The 23,773-nt window shown below is 51.0% G+C and overlaps 1 protein-coding gene across 3 annotated transcripts in view; it reads right to left on the bottom strand.

Annotated features, from left to right (window-relative positions):
* ZNF84 (zinc finger protein 84) overlaps window positions 1-23,773 on the bottom strand; it is a 70,828-nt gene that overhangs the window by 25,748 nt on the left and 21,307 nt on the right. Inside the window, exon 1 of one of the 3 annotated variants that reach the window (XM_059139960.1) lies at window positions 5,747-5,968. The exons of the other annotated variants lie outside the window; for them this stretch is intronic. The gene's annotated coding sequence lies outside the window, so the exon portion shown is untranslated. Of the gene's footprint in view, window positions 1-5,746; window positions 5,969-23,773 lie in introns of those variants that run through there. 3 annotated transcript variants of the gene reach the window in all.

Below are 23,773 nucleotides of genomic sequence, written 5' to 3'. Positions count from 1 at the left end.
GTCCTAGACCACCTGTGCGGTCCTCCGCTGATTTCTGAAAGCTGGAGACACGTTTCAGGTCTCCGTGGATTTCCCTGGGAGATCCTGGTATAAACTGTGATACTGGTTTTGCCAGTGAAGAAACAACACATTTTGAGAAGGGTGAAGCTGTCAGGCGAAAGGTGTTTCGCCCCCGCTGAAGTCTGTGGGAAAGGCACTGAGAATATGGAACCGCTGACACAAGCTGATGATGCCCGAGGTCTGCCCAGGGCGGAGGCCAGTCTTCCCACCTTAAAAACCTCGTGCTTATCAGCAATAAATACAAACCACTGTAGGCTGTCTCTTCAGAATACTGTTGACTTTCTGAAAAAGTTACTGAAGGGCCAGCCTCCTAAATCGTCTCAAGAGACTGGTGACAGACCCATCTTCAAAGCCTCAGAGAAGAATGGAGAAGAGCTTTGGAAGAAAACCCTGGGTGATTTGAATGGAAACCCTCCTGATCTACAGAGTGCAGAACGGCTCGCCCAAGAAACTGCGAGATGGAAGCAGAGACTCCAAGAAATGGAGCAGGAGAAAGAAAGGCTAGAACAGTCAAACGCAGGATTCCAGCAGGCCCTGAACGAGAAAGTCAGCCAGTTAGTACCGGTGGGTGAAAACCTGCTGAAGACCTTCCCCGGGCCCACTCACCTTGGAGATCATTTGGGTCATGTCAACTGTGAGGTCGAGGAAAAGAGGGAAACAGAAAATGACGATGGCCCCATCCACGGGTCAGAGGGTGATCTGAAGGGTGTCACTGATGATGCTGATTCCAATGGTCCCTTCAAAGTGCTGAAGGGAAAAAGCAGGAACTAGCCAGACAATTGCAGGAAGGAAAGCAAATGAATGAGGAGCTTATGGGACAAATAACAGATCTTCAAGCCAAGGAGGCCTCTTTGCAGCGTGAAAATTCACAGCTTGAAGAGGAGATTCAGCAGCTGAAACAGAAGCTTCAAACTCTGCCTAAATTATATCAAGAATGCATCAGCCCCGTTGAGAGAAAATGGTCTGAGGCAGAAGAGCAGTGCGCAGACATTAAGTGGAATCTTTCCTGCACACGTAGAAACATCAAGGCCATGTCTCAGACTCGAGACTTCTACAGGGAGATCGCTGAAGACACCAGGAGAGAATTGGAGGAAAATAGCTTGCACTATCAAAAGGGGATCCTCTTCCATGCAAAGAGAGCTCAGGAAAGCTGGATGGCAGCTGTGCTGACCGAGAGAAGCCTCAAGAAGCTAAAGAAAGAAAGTGATCACAACAGGCAAATGTTCCAGCTTTTCCCAAGTGGCCCTTTTACTCCTGCTCCTCCACCAGCTGCCCACAGAGGCCCAGAAGTGTCAGAGAACCCCTGGATCATCAGCACCCCCAGGAAGGAGAAGAGCCAGGAACTTGAGGGCCCAGGCAGCTGGGCCACACCACCAGGGACCCCTGCGGATTTGACTGAGCTCACCGCAGGCCCGTCCTGAACTCCCACAACCACAGTATAACATCTGCATGTGTTTTCTGTCTTTAAAGTTATTTGGACTTAGGGCGCCTGGGTGGCTCAGTGGGTGAAGCCTCTGCCTTCGGCTCAGGTCATGATCTCAGGGTCCTGGGATCGAGTCCCGCATCGGGCTCTCTGCTCAGCGGGGAGCCTGCTTCCTCCTCTCTCTCTGCCTGCCTCTCTGCCTGCTTGTGATCTCTGTCAAATAAATAAATAAAATCTTAAAAAAAAAGTTATTTGGACTTATCTCTTTTTAGTTTAGGTATTATTTAGATAGATAGTTAGATAGTTATTTGATAGTACAATTGCTTTTATTCAAGTAGATTTAGCATAGTTTCCAGATAGTATTTTTCTATTAAAGTGTCATTCCCTGTAATTCTTACAGATGGATTATTTTCACCAGACCCTCTAGAACTAGAAAATTTTAAAGATTTAAGTTAAAGATCTCCAGTTACTTTAATAATTACCAAAATTTGGCATGGATACAAACATTTAAAATAATCAACATTATTTTTTAAGAACATTTTTCTATGGCATGAACATTTTTGTGTGCTGTTTTCATACGCAAAAGCTTGTATTAGAAATCTGCACAAGTCCAGCTGGCACCAAAGAGCTTGGGCCGGTGCTGACCGGCCTCCAGGCCTCCTGGCCGGACCGTGGAGGTCCTGGCCAGCTGGCATAGCAGGGGGTGGCCGTCGGCTCTGGCCTCAGGACCTGAGTCTGGGCTAGGGTCCTGGGTGGAGGGTCATTCCCCACCTCCCCTGCTCTGCCTGCAACCCCCCGGGGTGGGTTGATGTGAGGGTCCCTATCAAGCCAAAAAGCCCCGGGACCTTTGCACAGCTCCGTTGACTCCAGTGGGTCCCCACTTCAGGGGACACCCCTACCCCCACCCAGCAGTGGGGGTAGGGGAGCGGGCTTACTGGGCTGGTCCTTACCAACACAGACGGTGCAAACACTCTGAACAGTGTTGTTTTTGTATCAATATGTTTGTGCAGTGATGAATGTATTTATTTCTCAGACTTGGGGTGAGTGAGCGGCTGGCTCCGCCACCGCTCGCTCCCGCCAGACCGAGCCACCGCAAGGGCTCCTCCAGGATTGCAAAAAAGGTAAAAAAGAAAAGACAAACCTTTAAGTAAATAAGAATCTCAGAGACTTGCAGCATAGCCATACACCTCAGCCTGTGAAATGAACAATCTGGACGCAGACGGACTTTGGAACCTCATGCAGCCATATGTGTATTTCCCGTTCGTCACCACTTGGGGGAGCTGGGCTGTCCCGCTGTACCCCCACCCCCACCCTGTCAGTATTCACTGGACTGGCCCTGGTGCAGGAGTGCGATCTGGGCTGGGCTGGGCTGGGCTGGCTGGGCAGGCAGACCCTGCTGCCCTCCCCACAGCTGTCCTTGAGTGGGGGAGGCCTGGGCAGCCAGGAGGGCAGGGCTCAGGGAAGAGGTGGCTGCATCCGTCCGCCCCCTAGGAAGGGGGGCAGAAGCAGAGGCACTAGGCCTCCAAAGAACAGACAAGGGATCTAAGCCCTGCTGTGCCCCTCAAAGGGACCAAGGCCCTTGCTCTTCCCCAGAGTCACACTGGGGCAGATGTTACTGAACCTGTGAATCCAATGCCAGGAGTGATGGGGGTGGAGAGGGACCTAACCAGAGCCTCAGTGTGACATTCCAGGTCGGGGGGTGGATGTGCACTGTGGAGATTGAGGCTGCCCAGGACCCCCTTCCTAGGACCCCCTCCCCCCACCCAGCTCCAGTCACCACTTTAATTTTTCTACCAAGAACCCGTCCCCCTACCTCACCTTGCTATTTATTGCTGTAATTTATTGACCTCAAAAATGCTGCATAACAGACCTCACTTGGGGCAGGGAGGATTCCCCAGGGCTCCCCCCCTCCACTTGGCGGGGCCCCGTGGGGCCAGGTGCTGAGAGGAACCTCTCTTGTGTCCCGCCCATCACTTGTTTTCGCCCTCCCCCCTTGGGGGGACCCCAGGTTGGGCACCTGCCCATTCGCAAATACCTCGAGAGGGAGGGGGAGGGATGGGATTATAGCTGTTTTGTTTAATCAAAACTGGAAGAGGGATCACGACCTACTCTCTTCCCTTCCTGGAAGGGGGAGGGACACCGTGATCGCACTCCTGTACTGGCCACCGCCGCTGTCAGTCATCACATTGAGCTCACTTCCTTTAAGAGTTGGGATAAATTCAGGTCAGAGCTGCAGATATGCAGCCCTCAAGTGTCATAGAAAAGCAATTTCACCGACGACTGATCTCTCCATTCAGAAGCGTGCAGTCTTAATGTACAGTGATGAGAAACTGTTATTTTATGATCTTTTCATTAAAAGCTTGATTGAAAACTAAAAAAAAAAAAAAAAAAAAAAAAAAAAAAAGAAATCTGCACAAGTAAATTAGTATCTATCTGAATAAATTTTGATTTGAAAAACTAGGGAAAAGAAAACCCTAAACAACAATTCCCTATTCCAACTTCATAAAATTTTGATTAGACTAACCTTAAATTCATAAATTATCTTAGCAGAGTTTAAAGTACAATTTTTTCTCCTTTTGTTAACTTTAAAAATTTTTTTCCTTTTGTTTAAGATATTGTTTGCTAAATGTTTAGACATTTCTCAATTTTATGTAGAGAAAATAAAAGTTTTTCAGTGATGGCAAGCAAACAGACCTCCCCCAGGTGGTTTACAAGGCACTTTTAGTCAGTTTGGCGGTAATGGAGTAATAGAACAGTAAAGAAAGCTGCCAATTTTTAGAACAATTTTAAAGAGAGAAAGAAAGAAATGATGTTCACACAATTTGTACAATATGCAAGATAAACGTAGCTCGTATATACACAGAAGGAGAATTGCCCAACGTATCAGACAGATGCTCGGCTCCCCAGAGCTGTGGAAGCAGAAAGCAGAGGGACACTCCCAGATGCTAACAACAGGGGGAGCTGTGCCCACCCTTGGGCCTGCCCGGGGGGAGGAGGGGCACGTGCTGCCGCCAGGGCCCAGGGCAGGCAGATTTAGTGCCAGGCCACCACAACAACGCAAATGTCACCATAAAGCACGTAATTCAATAATTAATATTTTTCTGGAAATCATTTTTTTCACGTTTCCCAGTGCTTATAAAAGGTGTTTATCCCACGACAGTCTTGTGAGTGTGCAATAGCATTATCTCCAAAAAAATAAAAATTAAGCCTTGTTTAAAAAATAAAAAATAAATAAAAAATAAAAAAATGCCTTACTTATTTAAAAAAACATCTTTTTTTAAAAGATTTTATTTTACTTATTTATTTATCTGACAGAGATCACAAGCAGGCAGAGAGGCAGGCAGAGAGGGGGAAGCAGGCTCTCCACGGAGCAGGGAGCCTGATGCGGGGCTCGATCCCGGGACCCAGGGGTCATGACCTGAGCCGCAGGCAGCGGCTTTAACCCACTGAGCCGCCCAGGCGCCCCCAAAACTTATCTTTTGAAATGTAAAGCGCTTAACCCAAGAACACAGCTCAGTTCACCTCCACACATTTGAAACAAACAACAAATCATTAAAATAACTAAGAGTGTTAATGACCGCGGAAAGCACCACGACTGGGAGAAAGAAGGGAAAGACGGAAGGAAGGAAGGAAGGAAAAAAGGGATCCTTTCCTGGCACTCCCTCATTTTCAGGAGAGAACCGTGAGCCCCAGAAACCGGGAGTGGACGGTCCGAAGGGCAGAGGCGGCCACACGCAGACAGACCGTCGAGCCTCAGCTGCTGCCAAAAACCACTGGGTTATTTTTTCCTCTGGTTTTGGGGGTTTTGTTCTAGTCGAGAAGCCTTTAAAAACAGCTGTACTGATGAGACGGAGAGCTGGCCTGGTGAGGCCGAACCGGGGGGACGGGAAATCACCGGACAGCAGGAGCCCAGACCGTCTGCGCGGCCGGGGGCGGGGGCGGGGGCAGGAGGTCCCAGCGACCCCAGACCCTCTGCGCGGCCGGGGTGCGGGGGCGGCCCCAGCCCCGCGGGGCGCACGTGCGCGGCTCGCGGCCCCCGCACAGCCGCGGACGCCCGGCGGCCGCTCTTGAAGGCCTCACCCACGAACGCGGGCGGCGCGGCGGGCGCAGACCCCACGCCCCCTCGCCCGTCCCGCGCCCCGCCGCGCCGCCCGCGAGCGACGAACCCCCGCCCGCCCACGCGCCGGCGCGCACAGGCCCCCAAGCCTGCAGGCCAGACACGACCCCCAGCTTGTCCCCGCGAGACCCCCGCACGCCTCCTACCCGCCGGCCCGGAGGAAATCCGCCCCCGAACACCCGCGAACGCCGGCACCGACCCCGGGCCTCCGTGGGCGGACGCGCAGGCCCAAGGACCACGTGACCCGCCCCAGCGCCCCCAGACTCGCGGCCGCCCCGCCCCCGGCCCGCCCGCGCCCCCGGCCCGCACGCCTCCCTGCCCCACGGGCCTCGGGCGGTGTCCCTGGGTCCGCGGGACCCGGGCGGGGAGGCTGCGGGGCCGGGGGCGCGCGCAGAGACGCCCACACTCGCCTGTCTCTGGGCGCCGAAGGACAAAGAAGGGGCGCAACCCGAAAGCGTCAGGGGCCGTGCGAGGGGAGTACGCGTGCGCGAGTGGAAGACGCGTTTATTTTTTTTTTTTCTTTTTTCTTTCTTTTTTTTTTTTAAATCAGCTTAAAGACAGGAAGTCGTCTTTGAACTACATTTCCCAGAAGGCTCCGCGGCACGTAGGTATCCCTACGTATGGGGGGCGGGGCCGTCTGGAGACGCCTCCGCGACCCCTCCCGGGAGCGAGCAGAGTGAGCGCGCTCTGGGAGAAACGTGGAGGATTAGGATTTCTCTCTCTTTTTTTTTTTTTTAAAGATTTTTTCTTTATTTATCTGAGAGAGATCACAAGCAGGCAGAGAGGCAGGCAGAGAGAGGAGGAAGCAGGCTCCCTGCGGAGCAGAGAGCCCGATGCGGGACTCGATCCCAGGACCCTGAGATCATGACCTGAGCTGAAGGCAGAGGCTTTACCCACTGAGCCACCCAGGCGCCCCAAGGATTAGGATTTCAAAAGACCAGGAATACGAAAGGGGGAAAAAAAAAAAAGACAACTGGCTTAAGATTTCAACTGAGGAAATAAAAAGATATATGAGTACATTTACCCTAAGTTGCTAGGAATTAACAGAAAAGTTAAGATGATCCATAATTCGAGAGCTGTGGGGGAAAGTTATAAACAAGTCACTACCTCATTGTAAGGGCTTACTTAGCCAAAGGGATCCGTTTTGTTGTTTATGCAATAAACTTAGATTGACTCTGCTCCTCCCAGAAGAACTTTCTTGCAAAGCCCAGATACAAGGGCGGGTCAGGCCAGGTGGAGATGTCCAACCAGTGGGGCGCACATACTGTCTCCCTAGCTACCAAGGAGAGTGGGCCCCGCCTTATGCCAATTCTGACTAAGGTCATAGGCCAGTTCAAATATCTACTTGGGTAAATCGAAATCCATTGGCCGCCCGTGTGTGACCTAGCATGACTGTGCAGTTTTCTCTGTGTGTTGCAATCTCATGGGCCACCTCTGTGTGGCCAGGCTCAACCAGCTCTATAAAAGTTGGTCAGTGAGGCTGGGAGGGGTCGCCTCTTTGTGAGAGACGGCCCCGACGGGTAGGTTTGATTCTCGATGCTTGGCACAAAAAATAAAGCTTTGCTTGACCTTTGCTTTGTATCAGTCTCGCTCCTTTGATCACGGACCCATTATTGGGGGGACCCATCATCGGGGGCTCATCTGGGATCAAACCACAAGAACTGAGCCAGCATTAGAATTTCTGGGGAAAGCCTCCGGAGGTAAGATCTGAGGATCCTGTCTGTCTGTCTGGATGTGGAGCTCCAGGGTATAGCCCAGTGGGGAGAAGCTGGACGCAGCCATGCTCCCCAGGGGTGGAATGGATGCAGGGACGCCCCATTCTTCCACTGGTAGATCGTCAGGGGGGTCGAGTCCCTCTAGGCAGTCAGGAGATCAAGAAAGTCCCCATCGGTGGCAGGTTCTGGGTAAGGACCACTGGGCCGGTGGTTGGCTATGTCTTGTCATTTTGTTGTCTGTTCTGTTGTTTGTTGTGTTTGCAGGGGACCGAGAAAGCCCCCACCAGCAGCAGGCTCTGGATGAGGATCCCTAGGTCTGCGGTTGTCTTTGTCTTGCCTTTTTGTTGTCTGTTGTGTTGTTGATTGTGTTTGGAGAAATGGGGCAAGTGGGGAGTAAGGGACCTGTGACACCCCTAAGTCTTGTTCTCCAGCCTTTCAAGAATTTTCAAGGTAAAGCCACCCAGTCGGGTGACAAGGTTTACCCAGGAAAACTAAAAACACTCTGCCAATTAGAGTGGCCCACTTTCTGCACAGGGTGGTCACCAGAAGGAACATTTGCCTTGGCTCAGATCTACTCTACCCCGAGTAAGTCTCCATCGAGACCAAATACCGTACGTCGTGGCCTGGTGGTATCTGATAGAAGAGCCACCGTCATGGCTCAAGTCCCACCTTCCCCTGCTAACGAAACCATCTCTCTCCCTCTAAGGCAGGTTGGATCACCAAAATCAGAACAGAGAGATGAGGGGGAACCAGGAAAGAAGACCGTCCTACTCCCATCAGATGTGAAGGATGTGGAATCCCCCCCCCCCTTATCTGTCCCCTAAACCTGACTCTTGGTCCCAAGACGCCCTTACCAGTTCACCTCATACGCGGTCAGGGTCCACCTATGGGACCACCAAGCAGAAAGACCGCCCTGATCCTTCCCTGTCCTCTATCCCCCTCTGCCTCCCTCTAACTCACTGGTTACATCGGCACCGATGCTGCCTCTCTGTGAGGTTGCTCTACCGGTGGGAGAGGGCGCCCCCACCTAACCTCTATCCCTTTCTCCTCTTCTGACATCTATAACTGGAGGGCCCAACACAAATGCTTTTCTGTCCACTCTCAGGATTTAACTGGTCTCCTGGAAACTGTCTTTCTTACCCACCAGTCCTCCTGGGTGGATATTCAACCACTCCTTATGGCTCTCTTTAACACGGAAGAGAGGGATCGCAACACGTGAGAATCCCATAAGGTGATAAGCGAGAGACCTGGCAGGGACCTCGATCCCCAACTCCTGCCCGAGGGAACCCCCCGACTGGCATCCATACTCCGATGAAGGTAAGGAGAGCCTACGCTTCTACCGCCAGGCTCTACTGGGAGGCCTCCATGCAGCTGTAAGGAGACCCATAAACCTATCTAAAAAAATTAGTGTGGTGACTCAAGGTAAGAATGAGTCTCCGAGAGCTTTCCTAGAAAGGCTTATTGGAGCCTATAAAATGTATAGCCCGACCGACCCTGAGGCACCTGAAAATCAGAGGGCAGTGAATCTTGCTTTTGCCAATCAGTCAGCCCCAAACAGAAGGAGGAAACTTCAGAAAATTGAAGGATTTGAAGGGAAGAATCTGACTGAGTTGGTGGGAATAGCAGAAAAGCTGTTTAACAACAAGACTGCACAAGAGGATGGAAAACAGACAAAAAAACTGGTTACGGTTTTGGCGGTGCGTGAGGCGGGGAGGAGACGGGGGAAAAGAGCGCAACGGAAGGGGAAAGGCAGGTAGGGGTGGTCCGTGCGAGGAAAAGCCCGAGCACAGAGAAGACAGGCGGGAAGACGCAGATTCAGACCAGTGCGCTCACTGTGAGGGAAACGGACGCTGGGCCAGGGAGCGCCCCGAACGGCAGACGGCAATGCTGGCCCCCAGAGACCGAAGGGGCCGTGGTTCGGAGCCCTCCCCGGACCTCAGGTAAAAATTAAAGTGGAGGGGAAATCAATTGATTTTTTGGTGGACACTAGAGCCCAATTTTCGTCATTACTTAAGCCTATGGGAAAACTAGCTTGAGAGGAAGTCTGGGTACAAGGGGTGAATGGCACAGAAAGACATGAATGCTCAACAGAAAGGACTTTAAATTTGGCCTTGGGAGTAGTCAAGCATCGATTCTTGGTCCTCCCCTAATGCCCTGTATAACCTCTTGGGAAGAGATCTCCTCCCCAAACTACGAGCTGGCATTCAGTTCTCGGAAGGAGACATGACTGTAACCTTGAGACAACCCACTGTGCAGATGCTTGTGGCAGCAGTAGACGGATACCTTCTTTACCAGCCAGTCTCAGAACCAGAGCAGACAAGAGAAGGGAGCCTTCTCCAAACCCTACAGGTCGAGTTTCCTGAAGTCTGGACAGAAGGGAAGCCCCCTGCTTGGCCAAGGGACAGCCTCCAGTGGTGATACAATGAAAAGCAAGGGCCACGGCTGTTCGCGTCCGGCAGCACCCCCTCCCCTGGGGAGCAAAGGAAGGGATCAGAAAACACATAAACCGCCTCCGCGGAGACGGGATCCTAGTGCCTTGCAAGTCTCCATGGAACACACCCTTGCTGCCCATCAAAAAGGCCGAGACTGGGGCACCTGGGTGGCTCAGCGGGTTAATCCTCTGCCTTCGGCTCAGGTCATGATCCCCGGGTCCTGGGATCGAGCCCCACATCGGGCTCTCTGCTCGGCAGGCGGCCTGCTTCCTCCTCTCTGCCTCCTCTCTGCCTGTGTCTCTGCCTACTTGTGATCTCTGTCTGTCAAATAAATAAATAAATAAAATCTAAAAATATTAAAAAAAAAAAAAAAAAAGGCTGAGACTGGGGAGTACCGACCCGTTCAGGAATTGTGGGAAATTAATAAACAGGTTGAAGATATCCACCCAATGGGACCTAACCCCTATACCCTCCTCTCCCTCCTGGGCCCCAGAAGAATGGCCTATACCGTCTTCGATCTCAAGGATGCATTTTTCTGCATGTCTTTAGCAAAGGGAGTCTCAGCCCCTCTTTGCTTTTGAGTGGTCTGACCCACAGGAAGGATTCCAAGGCCAGCTCACCTGGACAAGACTTCCCCAGGAATTCAAGGATTCACCCACTATCTTCGACGAGGCCCTACATGAGGATTTGCGTGAGTACAGAACCTCCAACCCAGAGGCACTCTGTTACAGTACGTTGATGACTTGCTAATAGCCGCTGAGGACTATGAGTCATATTTGCGGGGGACGAGAGCTCTCTTACAGACTCTGCAGGAAAAAGGGTGTTGGGTGTCAGCAAAGAAAGCGCAGCTCTGTCAGAGCCATGTCATTTATCTAGGCTTTGATCTCCACGAGGGCATGCGTTCACTGTCTGAGTCCAGGGAACAGGTGATCAGCCGATACCCCCACCCCACCACGTCCCGACAAGTGAGGGAGTTTCTTGGGACGGCGGGCTACTGTAGGCTGTGGATACCGCGATTTGCGGAGGTTGCCCGACCTCTCTACGAACTGGCAAAAGAGGGCTCGCTATGACAGAGTGGACAGCTGAGGCAGAAGGAGCATCTCGGGAATTACAGACAGCCTTACTGAGTGCCCCAGCACTGGCCACCCCAGATGGTACCAAGCCCTTCTCCTTGTATGTGGATGAAAAGGCAGGGGTGGCCAAAGGAGTTTTGACTCAGACTCTGGGGCCTTGGCAAAGGCCAGTAGCCGATCTTAGCAAGAAGCTAGATCCAGTGGCAGCTGGGTTCCCCGCTTGCCTCCGCATAATTGCTGCCACAGCCCTCCTGGTCAAGGATGCAAGTAAATTGACTTTGGGTCAAAATCTCATCTTAACCACCACCCACACTATCGAGGGCCTTCTCCAGACTCCACCAGACTGCTGCATGATGAACGTCCGAGTGATGGGGTATCAGGCCCTCCTCCTCAACGAACCAAGAGTGACCTTCCGGCCCCCGGCGGTGCTAAATCCAGCCACGCTGCTGCCGGAGGAGCTGGTTGACCACCCACACGACTGCGGGAGGTCCTAACGCAAGGTATAGGGGTTAGGCCCGGTTGGGTGGATGTCTTCAACCCATTTATTAATTTCCCGCAAGTCCTGAACAGGTCGGTACTCCCCAGTCTCGGCCTTTTTGACGGGCAGCAATTCACAGGAATAAGGCCGGACCTCAGAGACATTCCCCTCCCAGATGCAGAGACAACTCTGTTCACAGACGGGAGTAGCTACATGGTCGATAGAAAGGTGTGCAGGGGGCTGCAGTGGTTTCTCCTGAGCAGGAACTCTGGACGGCAGCCCTGCTACACAGAACCTCCGCACAAAAAGCAGAGCTGATGGCCCTCACCGAGGCACTGCAGATGGCCAAAGGTAAAACCGCCAAGAGTATTTACAAAAATGGGCTAAATTGGACTATGAAGGGGACTGGGCTAAAACTAAAAGAGGAAATTTAATTCTTCCTCGAAGACTAGGTAAGAAGTTAGTAGACCAGATACATCAGGGCACTCATCTGGGGACAGGCAAACTCAAGGAGCTTATAGGCTAGCAGTTCCTAGTCTCTAAATTAGGGCGTGTGGTTCAGGAGGTAGTTGACAGATGTGCTCAATGCCAGGCAGTTAATGCGGGAGGAACTGGAATGGGAAGAGGGAGAAGGAAAGAGGTAAGGAACCAGGGACTTATTGGGAAATAGATTTTACAGAGATGAAACCCGGGAGATATGGGCACAAGCAGGAGTGGTAGCCAAAAAGCTACGAGAAGAAATAATTCCTAGGTTTGGGCTGCCTCTCACGATCGGGTCAGACAATGGCCCTTGCATTTGTGAGTTCAGTCTCACAGGCATTGGCCAAGGCTGTGGGCACTAATGGGAAACTACATTGTGCCTACTGGCCCCAGAGTTCCAGGCAAGTTGACAGAATGAACCGGACTCTTCAAGAGACCCTGACAAAGCTAATTCTGGAGACGGGCAGCGGATGGGGGGGTCTCCTTCCTTTCGCCCTCCTTAGGGCACGGTGTACACCCTACTTAAACAAGGCGACCCCATTTGAAATAATGTTCAGGAGACATCAACCCCCCCCCCCCGCTCTGCCCTAGGCTACAAGAGGTTGCCCTAGCAGAAATGACAGATCAGTCTGTACTCGAGTCACTGCAGGCATTACAGTCTGTCTTAAAAAGAGCCCACACAGGGATCCGAACTGCCCACACTGAGATGGAAACGGAGGTGGAACCACATCCCTACAAACCCAGGAACTTAGTTTGTATATGTCGCTATCAAGTGGGAAACTTGGAGCCTCACTGGAATGGACCATTTACTGTCATCCTGATGGCAATAAAAGTAGAAGGCATCAGGGCCCGGATGCACGCAGGTCACGTCAAACGAGCCGAGGATGAGGACGTCCCCCAGAGATGGAAGCCGCAGGCGATGGACCGCGCTGACCGTGGACTAAAGCTGAGACTCAAAAGACTATGAGTTCATTGTTGCTCGTATTGTTACCTGTCTGTGTAAGAGCTTCTGAGTCACCTCATAAGACAAAAAAGTACAGGTGGGAAATTAGACGAATGGAATTAGGAAAAATAGAAAAGGTTATACAAAGCGGTGAATGGCTAACTCATCAGCCGACTGTGCACTAATGTTACTTTTTGGCCCCTACATTATAAACGCCCTAATGTCGTTTGTACAAAAGAAAATTAGAGTGATAAAAATGTTAGTCTTACGTGCTCAATATAACCCCTTACAACAGGAGAACATAGAACTGGCTGAAAAGTCAAGGATTTGACTAAATCTCCAAAGAAAAAGGGGGAATGTAAGAGCCTACTTAGCCAGAGGGAGCCATTCTGTTGTTTATGCAGTCAACGTAGATTGACCCTGCGCCCCCAGAGGAACTTACTTAAAAGCAAGTCCGGGAAACCAGTCCCAGGTTGCAAAGCCCAGATACAAGGGCGGGTCAGGCCAGGTGGAGACGTCCAACCAGTGGGACGCACATACTGTCTCCAAGGAGACCAAGCTACCAAGGAGAGTGGGCCCCGCCTTATGCCAATTCTGACCAAGGTGATGGGCCAGTTCAAATATCTACTAGGATAAATTGAAATTCAATTGGCCGCCTGTATGTGACCTAGCAAGACTGTGCAATTTTCTCTGTGTGTTGCCATCTCATGGGCCACCTCTGTGTGGCCAGGCTCAACCACCTCTGTAAGTTAGTCTGTGAGGCTGGGAGGGGTCGCCTCTTTGTAAGAGACCCCCCAACTGGTCGGTTTGATTCTCAATGCTTGGCGTAAAATAAAGCTTTGCTTGACCTTCACTTTGTATTAGTGTCACTCCGCTGATCACAGACCCATTATTGGGGGACCTATCACCTTACACAGACAGAGGGGTAGGATGATAAAACAAGAATAACCGCAGACATGTAGAAAGTCCAATGAGAATGCTATGTATACTAAGAAATTCGGAATTCTTGGTGAAACAAATGATTCTCCAGGAATGAATGTGTCAGATTTGACTCAAGAAAGGAGAAACCACTTCATGAGTAAAGATGAAGACAGTTTCAGAGATCCTGTGCCAAAAAGCATCACTGAGTTTCCGGGGAATTCTTTTAAACATCCAGTAATCAGAGAATTCTTACAGGTACAATTTTCAGAGGAAATAGAAGGAAGTTTTCTATTGATTAATCACCAAAAAGACACCAAAATTGACAAATGTATGGTTTGAGAAAGGAGCTCAGACGAAACGGGATTATGATTACCAGTGCAAAAATTATGACTACCCTGAGAAATTATCAACAGAGAGAAGCTGGCAATACCTTAGAAAAATATATTATAACAGAGTGGAAATACAGGAAAATTGATATATTCATTAATATTACCATATCAATAAGTCGAAAGGAAAATATAATCACCTCAATAAAATGAAACGAAATTTTTAAATTTAAAAATACATTCGGTGTGGCACCTGGGTGGCTCAGTGGGTTAAGCCGCTGCCTTCGGCTCAGGTCATGATCTCAGAGTCCTGGGATCGAGTCCCGCATCAGGCTCTCTGCTCAGCAGGGAGCCTGCTTCCTCCTCTCTCTCTGCCTGCCTCTCCATCTACTTGTGATTTCTCTCTGTCAAATAAATAAATAAAATCTTGAAAAAAATAAAATAAAATAAAAATAAAAATACATTTGGGGGGGGCTGCTCAGCAGGGAGTCTGCTTCTGCCCCTCCTTGTGCTGTCTAATGAATAAATAAAATCAAATCTTTTTAAAAATTGTCTAACCCTGGGGCGCTTGGGTCTCTCAGTGGGTTAAAGCCTCTGCCTTCAGCTCAGGTCATGATCCTAGAGTCAGTCCTGGGATGGAGCCCCGCATGGGGCTCTCTGCTCTTCGGGGAGCCTGCTTCCCCTTCTCTCTCTCTGCCTACTTGTAATCTGTCTGTCAAATAAATAAATAAAATCTAAAAAGAAATGTTTAACCCTTAGAACATTTTTTTAAATAAAAATTTAAGATTTATTTTGAGAAAGAGAGAGAACGGGCACAAGCAGGGAGCCCAATGTGGGACTGGATCCCAGGATCCCCAGATCATGACCTGAACAGAAAACAGATCTCAACCAACTAAGCCATGGAGGCACCCCTAAGATTTTATTTTTAACTTCTCTCTACAGCCAACATGAGGCTTGAACTTACAACCCCAAGATCAAGAGTCACATTATTCGGGCACCTGGGTGGCTCAGTGGATTAAGCCTCCACCTTCGACTCAGGTCATGACCTCAGGGTCCTGGGATCGAGTCCTGCATTGGGCTCTCCGCTCAGCAGGGAGCCTGCTTCCTCCTCTCTCTCTCTCTCTCTCTCTCTCTGCCTGCCTCTCTGGCTGCTTGTGATCTCTGTCAAATAAATAAAATCTTTTTAAAAAATATTTTATTTTTGGGGCACCTGGGTGGCTCAGTGGTTTGGGCTGCTGCCTTCGGCTCGGGTCATGATCTCAGGGTCCTGGGATCGAGCCCCGCATCGGGCTCTCTGCTCCGCAGGAAGCATGCTTCCCTCTCTCTCTCTCTCTGTTTGCCTCTCTGCCTACTTGTGATCTCTGTCTGTCAAATAAATAAATAAAATCTTTTAAAAATATATTTTATTTTTACAGATCACAAGCAGGCAGAGAGGAGGAAGCTGCTGCCTTTAGCTCAGGTCATGATGTCAGGGTCTTCAGACTGAGTCCCACATCGGGCTTCTCATTCAGCGGGGAGCCTGCTTCTCTCTGCCTCTCCCTGCTTGTGCTTTTTCTCTGACAAATTTAAAAATTTTAAGAAAGATTTTATTTATTTATTTATTTGGCAGACAGAGATCACAAGTAGGCAGAGAGGCAGGGAGGGGAAGCAGTCTCCCCGCTGAGCAGAGAGTCTGAGGTAGGACTCAATCCCAGGACCCTGAGATCATGATCTGACCTGAAAGCAGAGGATTAACCCACTGAGCACCCAGGGGCCCCAAATAAATAAAATATTTTTAAAAAAATTATCTTTCTCCCTCTCCCTCTGCCCCTCCCTGCTTCTTGTGCTCTGTCAAATAAATAAAGTCTTTTTTTAAAAAAATTCAACAGTGAGGGATGCCTGGGTGGCTCAGTCAGTTGAGCTGCCGCCTTCAGCTGGGGTCATGATCCCAGGGTCCTGGGATAGAGTCCCACATGGGGCTCCTTGCTCATAAGGAAGCCTGCTTTTCTCTCTCTCTCTCTGCCTGCCACTCTGCCTACTTGTGCCTTCTCGCTGTCTCTCTCTCTCTCTCTGACAAATAAATCAATTTTAAAAAATCTTTAAAAAAATTTCAACATTGTATCAGATATATTCCTAAGAAGCTTGTCATTCCTATTGATATGATGAACGTGAGCTTTTTTCCCCCGGTGTATTCTGTTTACTGGCTACTGAATGTGCTATGGACTGAACATCGGCGGCCTTCCCCAGATTGTCTTGTTGAAATCCTAACCCCAGTGTGGCTGTAGTTGGAGATGAGCACCTAGGGAAATTAAGGTTAAATGAGCTTATTTCCATCTTTTTTTTTTTTTTTAAGAATTTTATTTATTTATCTGACAGAGAGAGAGATCACAAGTAGGCAGAGAGGCAGGCAGAGAGAGAGGAAGGGAAGCAGGCCCCTGCTGAGCAGAGAGCCTGATGTGGGACTCGATCCCAGGACCCTGAGATCATGACCCGAGCCGAAGGCAGTGGCTCAACCCACTGAGCCACCCAGGCGCCCAGCTTATTTCCATCTTATACACCCAAAATACATCAGTGGCTCAGACACGGGAAAAGTGCTCCAGATAGTCCTGTTTAACACGCGGGACAACGGGAGTCCCCACGCAACAGTCACTGGTCCCCGGAAAATCCCGAATCCACTGAATCCGCGTCCACCGACGGTCCTGTTCTCTCGGAGCTCTTCCCCGCTCTTCGGGGGCAGCCGCCGGCTCCCGGGCCTGCCATCTGTCACCGTCGGTCCCCCACGAGGGATTCGAGGTCGCAGGGGTCCTCCCCGGCTCCTCCGCCTGCAGAGGGCTGCGTCCCCCGCGGCCCGAGTTCCTACCGCGGCTCGGAGCCCGGCGGGTGCGCGTCCTCCGCCGGCTTTCGTCTGCGCCGTCGCTCCCGCACCGAACCTTGCGGCCGCGCTCCTCCCACTGACCTCGCACCTTCTTTGTCCCGAACCCTCGGAGCACGTGCGCAGCCTCGGGTGCAAGAAAACGTGCTTGGGATCGAGACGTTTTCTTCAAAGTGATCTTCCCCGGGGGCGCCCGCGGGCCCGTCCGTGAAGCGTCCGCCGTGGGCCCGGATCTGGACGCGCGTGTCCGGACGCAGCCCCGCGCCGGGCGCCCTGCTCCGCCCTCGCCCCGCTCGCGACGCGTGGTCTCCGAACGACTCCCCGCGGCCGGCAGCGGGACCTGGGAGCTCACGCGCCGACGCCCGGTCACCGCTCGGAGGCCTTGCTGACTCGCTTCAGTATTTTTCTTTATAAGATCGAGTCTGTCTGTTGGGGGCGGGGGTGCGGGGCGACGCCCGAGCGGATCCGTCCGGGCGGGACCGGAGGCAACGTGGGGCCCGACGGCAGCGCGGCCGAGTCGGCTGAGGCGACGGTTGTCCTCCGTCGGGGACCCGGGGCCGCCCGCACAGCCGTCGCGCCGCCCCGCAGGTCTTCCGGGGACGGGTCTGGCTTCGGCTGCTCCGGCCTCGGGCGGGACGAGAGTCACGGCCCAGCGCGGGCGGCGCGCGGACAGACTTGGCGGCCGGAAAGCCCGCGCCTCCGCCGCAGGCCTCACGCGGGCGTCGCCTCTCCCGCCGCGGGGCCCGGCCCCTTCCCCGCCAGCCCCCCTCCCCGCGCGCCTGCGGCTGCGCCCCGACAGCCGCCCCGACGGCCTCCCCGACGGCCTCCGGGCCCTGCGGTCTTCCCGAGCCTCCCCTGCGGTCTTCTGGAGGCTCTCGCCGCCCCGCGCCGAGTCCGGGGGACCCCACTTCCAGGCCAGACGTCTGTGCCGACCGCAGCTGCGGCCTGGACGTCGCCCCCAATCGGAGCCTGCGCCGCAGCCCGGACGCTCTCCGGCTTCTGCGGGCGCGGGGCGCGGGACGGAGGGCGCGGGGCGGGTCTGGCCGCACAGTCGCGCCTCCGGAGGGCGCACGCGACGCTGTCTGTCCGTCCGGCGCAGCGTGCGGGGGTGCGCGGGCCTCGGGTTCTCTTCCCGAAGCCGCAGAACCTCCGCAGTCTCTCCGCGCGGACCCTCGAGGCTCCCGCCGCACCGCCCCGCACGGCCGCCGGGACTTCCCGGGCGAGCGCTCCGGCCGCGACAGCGGGGGCTGCGTGGCCTCTTTCGTGTGTGCGTCCGTGCATGTGCGCGCGCGCGTCCGTGTGTGCGTGCGCGTGCGTCCGGGCATGTGCGTGTGCGTCCGCGCGTGTGTGCGTGCGTCCGTGAGTGTGTGCGCGTGCGTCCGTGCGTGTGCGTCCGTGCATGTGCGTGTGCGTCCGCGCGTGTGTGCGTGCGCGTGCGTCCGGGCATGTGCGCATGCATCCAGGCATGTGCGTGCGCGTGTGTCCGTGAGTGCATGCGCGTGCGTGCGCGTGCGTCCGCGAGTGTGTGCGCGTGCGTCCGTACATGTGCGCGTGCATCCGTGCGTGTGCGTGTGCGTCCGCGAGTGTGTGCGCGTGCGTCCGTGCATGTGCGTGCGCGTGCGTCCGCGCGTGGGAGGGCCACCGCATTCCGCCGCCGCCAGTCACTGGCCTCTCGGCGGCAGCCGCGGGACGGCCGCGGGGAGCGGAGGCGAAGGCGGCGAAGAGGCGCCCCCCACCGAGGTCACCGGGCCGGGCTCGGTAACTGCGCACCGCGCAGCCCCACGGGCGCATGCACACGCGTGGCCCAAGAAGCCTGGATTCGGTTTTTCCCAGAAAAGCTGCGTCTACCGGGCCGGCCTCCGCATTCCGTGGAGGTGGTAGCGCTGGGAAACGAATTGGGGCTTTAAAATGTCCCCAAACTGCTTGTGTAACGTCACGATGAACAGTCCTTCAATCTTCGGTAAAATGTGGCTGCTCGGTACTTCAAGCTTGCTACATTCCATCGAGGGAAACTTCTCACTGCCATTCAGTTTCCGTATTTCGTTTTAAGATTTTATGTATTTATTTGACAGATCACAAGTAGGCGGAGACGCAGGCGCAGAGAGGGGGCAGCAGGCTCCCCTCCCCCAGCAGAGAGCCCGATGCGGGGCTCGATCCCAGGACCCTGAGACCATGACCTGAGCCGAAGACACAGGCTTAACCCACGGAGCCACCCAGACACCCCTCAAATTCCGTATTTCTTACTGATTTATTCAGTCTTGCTTTTTCTGCTTGGTCCGTTTTGGTCATGTATAATTTGTGAGAAAATTGAGAATTTTTTTAGAGAATTTATTTTATTTTATTTTTTTTTAAAGATTTATTTATTTATTTGACAGACAGAGATCACAAGCAGGCAGAGAGGCAGGCAGAGAGAGAGAGGAGGAAGCAGGCTCCCTGCTGAGCAGAGAGCCCAATGCGGGACTCGATCCCAGGACCCTGAGATCATGACCCGAGCCGAAGGCAGCGGCTTAACCCACTGAGCCACCCAGGCGCCCCTTTTTAGAGAATTTAAAAAAATATTTTATTTGACAGAGAGAGACGCAAGCAGGGTAAGGAGCAGGCAGAGGCAGAGGGAGAAGCAGGCTGCCGCTGAGCAGGGGCTCGATCCCAGGACCATCCCACAGACCCTGCGATCGTGACCTGAGTAGACGCTTAATGTATGAACCATCCAGGTGTCCTGAAAATCAAGAGATTTGATCTAACCTTTCATATTTAGTGGTACATTAATATCCTTAACTTATCCTATAATTTTAACAATCTAAATTATGTGTATTTATGTCCCCTTTTCTTCTCACATCACTGACAAGGACTTTCTCATCAATGTTCATGCATCTGTCACCCAGATTACAAAGAATTCACAGCCTCTCTTTGCTGCTCCTCCACAGAAGCAGATGACATCCTGAATATTTGGGTTATCATTCTCTTGCTTTTCGTGTTCCATCATTTTATCACAGAAACACGCCTGCCTAAATAATACATAATTCCATTTCACTTACTTTGGGCCTTTAATGAGAATAGCATAGATGAGCTGTACTTTATGTAGTAGTACATAACATTCCATTGGCTCTACATAAGTTTATTCATTCTTTTACAACTTTCCTAGATCTGTTCTAAATAAAACTTAATCTATTGAGTCAACTGTAAATTCAGCTGTAGTGTAAAAAATAATAGATCCTTATACTTTGCCCCAGTGTTAACATTTTGCAAAACTACAGCACATCACAGCCAGAATATTGACCTTAACACAGTCCACGCTACTTCTGCGGATTTCTCTGGTTTCACTTACACTCATGTTTGTGTGTGACATTCTAGTCAGTGTTATCACCTGTGTGAGTTCATGTATCAACAGCCACAGTCATGACATTGACCCTTTCCCACAGCACAAGGCTTTTTTTTTTTTTTTTTTTTTTGGTACATTTTGTACTTTGATACTTTTGGAAATTGATTCATTTTATTAAATCCCATTTTGCAAAGTTCTGCTGGCACGTAGAAATAGAATTGATTTATATACATAGACCTGGTATCTGATGACCTTGCTAAATTCATTTTTTTCATTTAAGTATTTAGAAATGTTTTGATACTGATGAAAAGTCAAAAAAAAATCACAGAATCACAGAATTAAAGAATTTACAGAAGAGGGAAGATTCCTAAATAAACTTTACCTATGTTCCCCAGATGTTAACATTTTTACCATGTCTGCTTTCCCTAGAAAAGAACATACTTCTCGAGATGCCTGGGTGGCTCAGTGGGTTGAGCCGCTGCCTTCGGCTCAGGTCATGATCTCAGTCAGGGTCCTGGAATCGAGTCCCACATCGGGCTCTCTGCTCGGCAGGGAGCCTGCTTCCCCCTCTCTCTCTCTCTGCCTGCCTCTCTGCCTACCTGTAATCTCTCTCTGTCAAATAAATAAATAAAATCTTAAAAAAAAAAATTTGGATTGAATATCCAATTTCATGTATCTTTACTTAACTTTAAATTAAAAAACTTTATTTTAATTTTAGGCAAACTCTAGTCCCCACACAGGGCTCCCCTCTTTAGTTACCTTTAAACTGGACCAGTCTTTCATGACCTCGATATTTTAAAAAGTGCTGCCATTTTCATGCTCAATGACTCTCGGCCCATGTTTGTTAGATGTTTCCTCATGATTTAGATTCAGGTCATGCATTTTTCACGGGAATACTTCGGAAGTGGTGTCTTTCTCAGAGATCTGTATCAAGAGTTCCATATTTGTGTTAATAGTAGCAGTTTTCAGTGGGGCGCCCGGGTGGCTCAGTGGGTTAAGCCTCTGCCTTCGGCTCAGGTCATGATCTCAGGGTCCTGGGATCGAGTCCCGCATCGGGCTCTCTGCTCAGCAGGGAGCCTGCTTCCTTCTCTCTCTCTGCCTGCCTCTCTACTTGTGATTTCTCTCTGTCAAATAAATAAAATCTTTAAAAAAATAATAATAATAGCAATTTTCATTTTGATTGCTTAATTAAGGTGATAAATGCCAGATTTCTCTTTTGTAAAGTTCTTATTTTTTCCAATTGTAATTAATAAGTATCTCACAGGCAGATGTTTTAAGACTAATTAAATATTCCCTCATATGGGGCACCTGGGTGGCTCAGTGGGTTAAGCCGCTGCCTTCGGCTCAGGTTATGATCTCAGGGTCCTGGGATCAAGTCCCGCATCGGGCTCTCTGCTCAGCAGGGAGCCTGCTTCCTCCTCTCTCTCTCTCTGCCTGCCTCTCTGCCTACTTGTGATCTCTCTGTCAAATAAATAAATAAATAAATCTTAAAAAAAGAAAAAATTCCCTCATAAAATTCTCACCCGCCTAATTTTAGTGTCCGTAGACAGTTCTTGCCTAAGACAAATACTACTGTGCTAGCTACCAAGTGGTGATTTTTCTAATTGTGTCACTTCTTATGTATTAAGTGATATTTTACTTTATTTTTTAAAATATTTTATTAATTTGAAAGAAAAATCACAAGCAGCGGGGAGATGCAGAAGCAGAGGGAGAAACTCACTCCCCGGTGAGCAGGGAGTCCGATGTGGGACTCGATTCCATGACCCTGGGATCAAGACCTGAGCAGAAAAAAAAAAAAAGACCTCAGCAGAAGGCAGATGCTAAATGACTGAGCCACGCAGGTGCCCCCCCCTTTTTAAGATTTTATTTGACAGAGACACAGTGAGAGAGGGAACACAAGCAGGGGTGAGTGGAGGAGGGAGAAACAGTCTTTCCACAGAGCGGGAGCCCAATTCAGGGCTCGATCCCAGGACCCTGAGATCATGACCTGAGCCAAAGGCAGAGGCTTAACCCACTGAGCCACCCAGGCTTTTAAAAGACTTTAAAAGTCTTTTAAAAGACTTTATTTATCTATTTGACAGAGAGGGACAGCACAAGCAGGCAGAGCAGCAGGCAGAGAGAGGCAGAGGGAGAAGTAGCCGCCTCCCCCCAAGCAGGGAACCCGATATGGGACTCGATCCCAGAACCCTGAGATCATGACCTGAGCTGAAGGCAGATGCTTAATGACTGACCCACCCAGGCGCCCTAAATAAAATCTAAAAAGAACAAGCAGCTCTTAAAAAAATTTTTTTTCTAATAAAGTGACAGAGAATTTGGCTAAACTGTCCTAGTGTTTTGTAAAACACTAACTTTTAATGAATTGAAACATTTAGCTGCACAGATGTCTAAGCTGAGTGTTGACGACATGGCCTGACTTCCTGCTGCTCATAGTACAACTTGAGAGGACAGAGATAAACTGAAAAATGAATTGTTAAGAATAAAGGAAATCGATTTTGAGAATTTGAGATTCTCGGCTTCTCCGTGACTGTAAAACAATGAGAAACTCTGCTCTAGGAGAACAAGGGTGTGCCTTGTGAGTCCATCAACCGTCTCAGCAGAAACGCTACCAACTGGACTGAAGGGGAGAGAGACTGTGAAGCAGCTCGTCGGCTGTCCAGGAAACGGGCCAACAGAGCTCTCCAGATGGGCACGTGGGTCATCCTTAAAGACAAAGGAAGAGCGACCCTGGGAGTAGAGCCACCTCCTCGGTCTCAGAGCGTGAAGCCATCTTTTCAAATTCCAGAGGCTTGTCCAGCATCCAGGGACGACGGGCATGGCCACCACCCAGGTGGGCTCAGAGGACAAAGCACTGGGCCAAAGAGAATTACTCCCAGGCCTTAAAGTCTAATGGAATTTGCCCTGTGAGGTTTTAACTTGCGTGGGACTCCCAACTGTTTTTCCTGATTTCTCCCTTTTAGGACAGGGTAGTCTATTTCATGTCTGCCTCATCATTGGATCTTGGAAGCAGGTAACGGTCTGGTTTCACACATTCTGAAACAGAGAGGAATACTGCCCCGACGCCGCGTGCCCCATCTCACCCACAACTGATGTAGATGGTACTGAGAGACTTCAGAGTTGACCCCTGGGTGAATTAAGACTTCCGGGGGAGTCGGGTGGGGAGAATGTATTCTGCATGTGAAAAGGACATGGAGGGGGGAGCAAGAAGGCAAACTTACACATTGGATTATGTCCTTCAAAAAAGATTAGGGACATCTGGGCGGCTCAGTCCGTTAAGCGTCTGCCTTCGGCTCAGGTCATGATCCAGGGTCCTGGGACAGAGCCCCGCATCCGGCTCCCTGCTCAGCGGGGAGCCTGCTTCTCCCTCTGCCTTTGCCCCTCCCCCTGCTCATGCTCCCTCTCTCTCTTGCAAATGAATAAATCTTAAAAAAAATAATTATTAAAGAGTCTACTTTTTCTAGACCAATACAGGCTCCTATAAGGGATTAGCAAGCACATGAAGTGGTGGCTGAATTCCGCAACGTCACAGAAAATGCTCTTCCTTGCTGGGTGTTCAAGGCCTCAAGTCTGATTGTTGTGATTAAGAGCTAACAGGACGAAAGTAGCCATCGCATCTCCTGTCCCCGATTTCCTCATAA

This window comes from Mustela lutreola, chromosome 11 (genome assembly GCF_030435805.1).
Source record: "Mustela lutreola isolate mMusLut2 chromosome 11, mMusLut2.pri, whole genome shotgun sequence".
NCBI lineage: Eukaryota > Metazoa > Chordata > Mammalia > Carnivora > Mustelidae > Mustela > Mustela lutreola.
Note: the sequence above shows the minus strand (reverse complement) of the source record. Positions and strands in the feature narration are given on the sequence as shown.